An 8828-nucleotide genomic window follows, 5' to 3' on the forward strand; every position below is an offset into this window, starting at 1 on the left:
TCTATCATCAATTTTTCTTCCTCTGAGGTGGGAAGTATTTTTCTTGATTCTCTCTCTTTGCCTTATAATTAAAGAATTATTTGCTTATGATTTTTTTTTTTTTGCCTCCCGGTTAAAGTTTCTCCCTTTACTTTTCTTGCCATCTTAGTAAGGAAAAGAAAGAAAGAAAGAAAGAACAGAGAAGGCAATGTGTGAAGTCTGTTTTCTTAGAGCCAAGATGGGAGAACCCAGGGGGAAAGATAGGACAATTTCTTTTCAAAGGGGTGAACAAAGGAAAGTAGTAGAAAAGAAAATTGACAGAATCATCAGCCAAGTTTCAGATGGTTCTGTCTGACACATCTTTTGAAGAATTCAAAGGCACCAGTGAATGTTCGTGCTGGCCTCATTTACGACAATGCCTGCTTTAAATAAAATGAATAGGACAGGTTGAGAATATTGCATTAACTCTCCCCTTTCTCCTGAGATACACGGGGACTCTCGGGGTAAAGTTGCCTAGAGCTCAAAGGGATACACTCTGTCATGCCAGCACAGCCTTATAGGATCTGAGAAAGAGAGCACAGCTCCAAGCCTTCATCTTTGGCCCACTCCACTGCAACTGTGATTGGAGCCTTTTAAGGCTTTGTTTCGGGCTAAGTATGGGGAGCAGTTGGCCAGATCTGTCCCTTGATGAATATCTTTGCTTTAATCTGCAATGCAAAGCCATAGGCTTCAAAGAAAGGCAAGCTACAGGAATAAGGTCAGTGTTCCTTTGAAGCGGAGGTTCAAAGATGAAATAGCAGTCTCAGTGAAATGACAATGTTTATGCACCAACAGCCACCTTCACTCTGCAGCCAGGCTGCTCAGTGGAGTTCATGTGCACAGGCTGAGGACTGCAGGCCGTGCACACATTCCATGTGCACCGAGGCCCTTTTCATCTCCTGGCCTGTCACATGGTGCAGCACAGTGAGCCCAAGGTGGAGATTTGGTTTCTCCACCCTAATGATTGTTGGGTGGTCCATTAGCCAAATCAATGCTGTGAGCCCCTTAAGGGCAAGAAATGTGTCTTGCATTCATCTGGTGTTCCTCTGAGTGTCAAACCCACCGCTCAGCTTAATAAATACATCATGATCCGACTAGCATCTTGCTGGCCTCCTCGATTTCAGGACAGTGTTTATGCTAAACAAGATCGAGGGGATGTTTATCTCATAGGACTGGAAACCAGCAATGCGTTCCACAGCCATGTGGTAGCTGAAGGGATCACTCGGTATTTCGGACTCTCTGTAACTGACATCACTTCTGAGGAAGTCCAGGAAGATTGCAGCTCAGTCGTTTTCCTCACCCACACATGGCACAGGCAGCCACAGGAGGCTGAGCCCCAAACCATAACAACCCCCTAAGGAAAGCGACAGTTACCTTATTATTACGTATTTTAAGTCTTTGATATGCATTTTTCAATTAATCAGTCAGTATTCTTTGTCAACGGCTGATCTTGGTCCTCCTTCCCCACTCTCCCTTTCTTCTCTTGGGGAGAAAACAGAGCATGTATCTCATGGAGGACTAAAAGTGTGCGCTCTGCAGCCGGACTGCGGACTGCGTGGGCCCCAGTCCCCAGCCACCCTCACCCTCGCTCCGTGAGTGGCAGGCTGCTTACCCTCGCTTAGCCTCAGTCCCTTAGTCTTAACTGGGGTTGTGCATAGGAGTAAGTGATGTGATACAGGTGATGGTCTTAGCACGACACTTGATAAATAGGAAATACTCACTAAAAGCCAACAGTTGCTATTATTTACTACTTGCCGACCTCCAGATTTTCAAGTTCTTGCTCATCCTAGAATTCTGCCTCTCTATCAGACCTCCCTCTACTCTATCAGCAAATCCCACAGTATGCCCAGAATCTGCTCCCTTCTTGCCAGCCCCACCTCTACCTCTGTCAGCTGCCCTCTGGATTCCTGGAGTAGCCTCCTGAATATCCTCTCCACTTCTCTCTTGCCTGTTGTGGGACTTGTTTTCTACACAGAAATCAAAGTCAGCTTTTTTAAAAGTGTAACTCAGAATACCTCTCGTGCAGAACTTTTCACTGCTTCCCGTCTTAACAAGTGTCAAGTTCAGACCATGGCCTTCAAGGCTTCTCATAATGTGGTCTTCATTTTCCCACCACCTTTCCCTCGCCTCGGTCCACCCCAAGCAGCTGGCATCCTTGCTTTTCCCAGAACACAGGGAACGACTCCTGCAGGGGGACTTGTCTTTGCCAGCCCCTCCAGATCTGTGTTTCTGACCCGTAGCTGTGCGGCCCACTCCCTCGTGTTCCTAGCATCTCTGCCTACCATCAGCCTCTTAGAGGAGTGACTCTATCTATCCTGAACACACTTCCTCCTTGTCCCCCTAATTCTCCTTATCTTGCTCTCCTCTTCATGCCATTTATGCGCACCTGACAAATTACATATGTATCACCTGTTTTTTCCCCCTCCCTAGGATGTAAACTCCAGGTGAGCAAGCACGTTGTCTGTTTTACTCATTACCCTGAGAACAGTGCTGGGCAATTACAGGTTCTCAACAAATGCATGTGGAAAGACATGCTTAGCTCAGCAATGGAATGAGCCTTGTCTCCTTCACATCTCTGTGCTCGGATTCTCTCCCTTGCTACCTTCCACAGGCACTCCCTCCTTTATTCACTTGCTCACTTCCTTTGTCCTAAAAAGCTTTCCCTTACCCCTTCTTCCTCTTCACAAGCCAGCAGGCTGCATCTCTTCCATGGCTGCAAATCTCTCTGAAACAGGGGCCTTTACTGCCTGCTTCTCCCTCCTCCTCCACACTCAGTGCTCAGCAATTTGAGCCTGTCCTCAGCCCATTTCCATAGACTCTGCTCCCTCCAACATCCCTGCTGCCCACCTACTCCATTAGCCCTCCTCTGGCCAGATTTGACTGACACCACTACCTCCTCTTCTCTTCTTCGAAGTCTTCTCTTTGTTGTGGAGTTGCTTTCTCTTCTGGTTCTTTTTAAAATTTTTTCTATCTCTTCTTCCTCCTCCTTTCTGTTAGGTATGTCCCCCTGTCTGCATTTGCCAGAATTCCACCTACTGTTCTCTTTATGTTTCCCTCCACACAAGCATACCACACACACGCACACACACACAAACACACACACACACTTTATTCTTTCCCTTATGTAGAGACGTGATTCTCAGATTTGAGCCTGTATCAGAATCACCTGGGGGGGGGGGGGGGTAAGAACAGATTGCTGCCAGCTTCTAGCTCAGAAATGCTTGTTGCACGTCTCATAAGCTCCCAGGTGATGCTGCTACTGCTGCCCCAGGAACCAGAATTTGAGAATCACAGCTGTATGACGGCCTGTAGTCTGTTTCTCCCTCCCATCCGGTTGTCCCATCGCTCCATGAGACATGAAGTGATGATTGGGGACATGTGGGCAACTTTTTCAGACATCGTGCCATTATAATTAGCATATAATGTAAGTGCAAAACTAGACATAGACATAGGGCAAGAATCCCAAGAAAGAGGCCGAGCTCCATGGGCAAACTCAATGTTCAGATGGCCAATATTCAGTTTTCAGAGATTCTGTTTGATTCTTTTGAGGGAAAGATGGCCCAGAACAGATATGTTATCAGCATCTGTATTATCCACAATTGGGACTTAGCATGTTTTCTTTTAATTCAACTGGGAAAATATGTTTGGAGGCCTACTATGTGTCATGCTTACCACTAATGATGTGAACGGGATGGTTTCTATTCATAAGAAATCCACAGTGCACTGATGCCTGATAGCCAAGAGCTCTCCCCTCACCAAGCACCTGTGCTCACAATAGCCTCTCCCTTAAACCTATGCTTCCATATAACTTTTTGAAGTACATAAAGTCATTAAGAGTTCATGATCACAATACTGATTATATTATTTGATTTGACAGCAGACATCTGACAGAGAGACTGTCATTTCTCTAATAATTCCTGTTATGTCTCCTGGGATGGAACTGATATAATAATTACTCCAATTCTTTAGTACATCTTCAATAGGTGAAATCCATTTGGTGACAAAGGAGATCCCCAATGGGCAACTGCTAAGTTTAAATTAAACTATGAAGGAAGAGTTTTAATAAGTTAAAATAAGCTACAACCAAATTTTTCATATTCATAACTTGGGAAGAATGGCTTTTCCTATAATTGTGTGGGGTCTGCTTGAACTCGCACTGTAATTATCAGCTTCCTATTGGATACTCATTTTCCTGCTGTGGTTACAATTTTGATGACATGATATTGAAATGACATTGGCATTTCTAAAAAGATGGTCTGCTCAACCTGATACATCTATTGAAAATCAGATACTAAGATTTTGTAATAGTTTCAATTTCACATCAGGATAAAATAGCAATTATATATCTTATCAAACACTTGTCTCCTTGCCAGCCTGCAATCTGCATATCCATTTATCTATCTAAATTTAATCTGGACATGTAACATTTTTAATTTTTTGCGTAACATCAATTTTTTTAGATATGAAACTTAACCAGAGACAGGAATAGTTTGGGAACAATTGTAGCTACAATTAACAGGTCAGTACTCACATTTGAAACATCCCATTAGCTAACTCCTTTCTTATTTCACCAAAATGGCTTTAGAAATAATCATAATATCTGAGATCTAACCATCCTTCTCCCTGCTGTTACTTCAGTGCTAGGCTGTTGGAATGATCACCAACTTTTTGAATCACAAAAACCTCTTTTTTGGTATTGTACACATGGAAATATTTAATGTTTATACCTGGTGGCCAGGAGTATCCCTAGAAATGAGAACAGTAGTGAGAATTTACTTCGAAGAGAAAATAAATACAGAATTCCAATTTCTAATGTGTAATATCCAGTTTCAGTAGCCTACACCATCACCATTGCTAATAAAATATCCTATGCTTATACAATAAAGATAAGAAAAATGAAATTCTCTATTTTTCTTGAAAGTCACACTTGTCCCCCTTTTCCCTTTTGCAGGGAGTTTCTGAGTAGCAAGGGGGGATGTGTCTGGATATTGTGTTGGTAGAGGAAAAACTAAAGGTAAAATTAAGACAAAATGATGAATTGTGTTCTTCCTGGAAATAAGGCAGTTCACTACATGAGATCCTCAAAACTATGGGAATCTGACAGGATGGAATAACAATAGGATGGTTTATCTTATTAATTTAATGTTTTCTGAAAGTACTATGCAGAGATTATTGCTACAAAAGGATGACACAAACAACCACAATATTACTAGTATCCTTCCTCAGTCATCTTAGATATAATTGATCAAACTTAGATATTATCCAGATAATTGCCTCAATTCTCCACTTTCAATATGAAGAAAATGCTTAACAAGCCTAACAGAGCCTGGAAACCTCGGTTTGGGTGAACTTGAGCAATAAGGCTAAGGAAGGATGGAGAAGCTGAGTCTGCAAATGAAAGCTAAGTACTTCTAGCCATTGTGCCAGTACAAGGAATTCTTTCTCAAGCTGGCTTCCTTTGCCCATTGGCAAATGAAAACTATGATGGGCCCAGGATCTGAGAAGGAAGGATTAAATAGACATGCTCCCCAACAGAGGGCTTCCTCACACTAAATCTTTCTGAGATTTTATTTCCTTCCTGACTTGGGAAGTACTCCAAACATTCCATCTGTGAAGAAATCATTACCTGGGCCCCAGAATGCTGCACATCCCCTGCTGCCTTTGGCAGGGTTGGGGAATGAAGGTTCTTAGCTAATGAGATTTCTCTCCTTTTTCCCTCTGAGTATCAGCCTCTGGGCTGGGGAGGCTCTCCATTCCTGAAATGAGGAGGTGGTGTCTTTTAAATCTACATTTGGTTATGTCATGGTGTCTTTATTTTATGATGACATTGCCTATTCTGAATTAAAACTGAGTATTCTGTCTCGTTGCAAAATCCTTGGTTCTATTCTATCAGAGGGGCCAAAGATGACCAGTTTCTATGCAAAAAAAAAAAAAAAGGAACTAATGGAAAAGGGGCATATATTGTTTTTTTGGGGGGGCATATATTGTTAATTGAACAAGTTTAGCTCATGTTTAAAATCACTGGATAAGTAAAAAATTGTCACCAATAAAATTTTTCTTAGCCTCACAAACAAAGAATCTATCTTCAAAATGAAATGAAATGATCAAGACTTTCTTTAATTCCCCAGAGGCTTGCCACTTTTCCTCATTTTGATCCCCTGACCACCACATAAGACTTTTCCTTGCTCCTGACCCCAGACACGAATGCCCTTGTGGTTTTCTGCCACTCAGGCTCATCTCTCAGAACAGACTCAGAACCAAACTCAGGGCCCAGGTGAAATTTGGACTCAGAACATCTTGGAATGGGAGTTCCTGCAGAATGACCCTTCTAATTCCTGCCACCAACCCTAACCATCGTAAAATATCACCATCTTCTTTGTGGGTTATTCTCTAACTCCCCTGTTCTGCACCATTTTTCTTCATAGCACTTATCACAACCTGGAATTATATACTTACTTCCTTGGTTATTGTCTGTCTCCCTCAGAAGAATACAAATGCTGTGACAACAGGGACACTGTCCCCAACCTCAAGCAATATATGTTGATGGAATGAATGACCCAATTCAGTGTAAGCTTTGGCCATATCCCATCAGCTATTCACCAGACACATTGGTACCTCCCTTATGTATGCTCATATTGCCTCCGTCTGGAAGGCCTTCATCTCTCCCCCTCCCCCAACCTACTACCTACTAATACTTATTCTTTTTTTTTAGGATTTTATTTATTTATTTATTTATTTATTTATTTATTTATTTATTTATTTATTTATTTATGTGAGAGAGAGAGAGTGAGCACAAGCAGGGGAAGGGGCAGAAGGAGAGGGGAGAGAATCCCAAGCAGACTCTCCGCTGAGCACAGACCACCCCCCCAACCCTCACCCTAGGACCCTGAGATCATGACCTGAGCCAAAGACAGATGTTTAACCGTCTGAGCCACCCAGGTGGCACACACTTACACCCATTCTTTAACTCCTAACCCCTATTTAGCCTTCTAAGCCCTATCTCAGTGACTGGATTCAGAAAATTTTCCTTCCCTCCTCCATCTCCTGCAATTTTTCTCTCCTATGTTAGCCACATACTCCCAAACCACCCTTCCAAATAGTTAGTGTTAGGTTAATTAATTGTGTCTTAAGCATCAAATATGTAAATGAATGAATATTTAATGACTAGATGTGGGGCTAAGCAGATTTCTTGGGCAAGGCTTAGAACCTAATCACCACCGATAGACGATTTTGACGTTTCTTTAGAGTTTACCTATAGAATTATTTTGGTTCAAATACAGGAGTTAGAGTCACTTCCTTGATAGATACATGTATGGGCCAAAATTTAGTGTTCCTTTTCTATTCTTTTGATAAATGAATGGTTTTGTATTATCACATATGCTAAGTCTTTGTCTAGACACCATCTAATACAGAGGTGAATAAGCTGGGTAATTCAAGCCAATGCTACACAAATAGCAGGAACAAAAATGGAGTTTTTCCTTTAATTATCCAAGTAGTTAGCTGAATCCCTTACTTAACGATTCCTGTGGAGAAATCCAAAGCTCAAAAGTGCCTGTGACTTTTTTATACACAGTAATCAGTAAGGACTGGCCACCAGCTAATCCTCTATGTCCGAGGCAAAGTACATATCTCAAATAGAGGAGAGTAGGTTGATTCTTAGGCATCCAAAATGACATTTTCCACTGAATATGCTGGGGGGCCTCCTTCTCTCCCCTCCTCCATCTTAATGATGATTTGCACTTAGGATTTTTTTCAATCAAGAAATTTCATGTTTTCATGACATTATTTGGTGACTAGTAATGAGAGGTTGAGAAGCTAAAATTCTCCAACAAAAATTACATTTTCCCTTTATACCATTTAGCCAATGAAAGTAGAAAGGCATTAGGATTTTAAACCCTTGAAAGTTTTCAAGGTATGCATAGTCTTATAAGGCTAGTATTAGTTAAGGTAATTAGTTGTTGTAGCAGACAAACCCCAATATATTAGTCACTTAACACAATAGGAATTTATTTTTTGGTCGTATAAAGTCCAAAATGAGTGTTCCTGTTGCACAGGTAGTTCTCGTCCAGGAATCTAGCTTTCTTCCATCTTATAGCTTCTCCAGTTTCAACATTTGGCTTCTAAGCTTGCCACCGAAAGGGTAAGGAGCATAGGGGATGGTGTATGTGGTGTTTTCATGGGCCATAACTGGAAAGGCACATTTCATTTCTGCCCACATTCTATTGGCCATAACTCAGCCACATGACCTTGCCTGACCACAAAGCAGCCAGGGAAATGAAGTAACCGTCTGCCTAGAAGGAAATGGATTCAGTGAATAGCTAGCTAGCCAGTCTTTGCCACAGTATGTAACCTCAGTCCAGGACATTCTTTCCCAAACTTTTGATGGATGTATACTGTAGGAAGACATTGTATATTTTAGACAGTTTCCCAATCTTTCCCTATTGACTTAGTAAATAAACCCTTGATCTGGAATGGAATAAAAGAAGCTAAGAAATAAAAACAAAATCCAAAGGACTGAAGATGAATTTCTCTTCCTTCTATAGGGACTCTCGGGGCTCCTAGTCTAGATTTTACTACAACCATTTCTGCTTTTTTTGCACAGAACCTAGTCCCAGGCCATGGCAGGTATTCAGATCGTTATCATTATTATGTGGCTAAATTCTCCAATAGTGTGTGCACTTTTTGGAGGCAGAAAATGGACCCTGGGCATAATGCTTCCCCAGAAGAAATTTAATGGCATGAAATTGGGACAGCTCTGGAAGTCAGGCCAGGACAGGGAAGACTGAATATTTTGGAAATAGTAATAACAT

At 41.8% G+C, this 8828-nt stretch overlaps 1 protein-coding gene and 1 long non-coding RNA gene across 3 annotated transcripts in view; one reads left to right on the forward strand and one right to left on the reverse strand.

Annotated features, from left to right (window-relative positions):
* LOC112922752 (uncharacterized) overlaps window positions 1–8828 on the reverse strand; it is a 217799-nt gene that overhangs the window by 133614 nt on the left and 75357 nt on the right. The window lies entirely within an intron of this gene.
* Window positions 1–8828, forward strand: part of SPTLC3 (serine palmitoyltransferase long chain base subunit 3) — a 148929-nt gene that overhangs the window by 112062 nt on the left and 28039 nt on the right. The window lies entirely within an intron of this gene.

Source organism: Vulpes vulpes, chromosome 14, assembly GCF_048418805.1.
Source record: "Vulpes vulpes isolate BD-2025 chromosome 14, VulVul3, whole genome shotgun sequence".
Taxonomy (NCBI): domain Eukaryota; kingdom Metazoa; phylum Chordata; class Mammalia; order Carnivora; family Canidae; genus Vulpes; species Vulpes vulpes.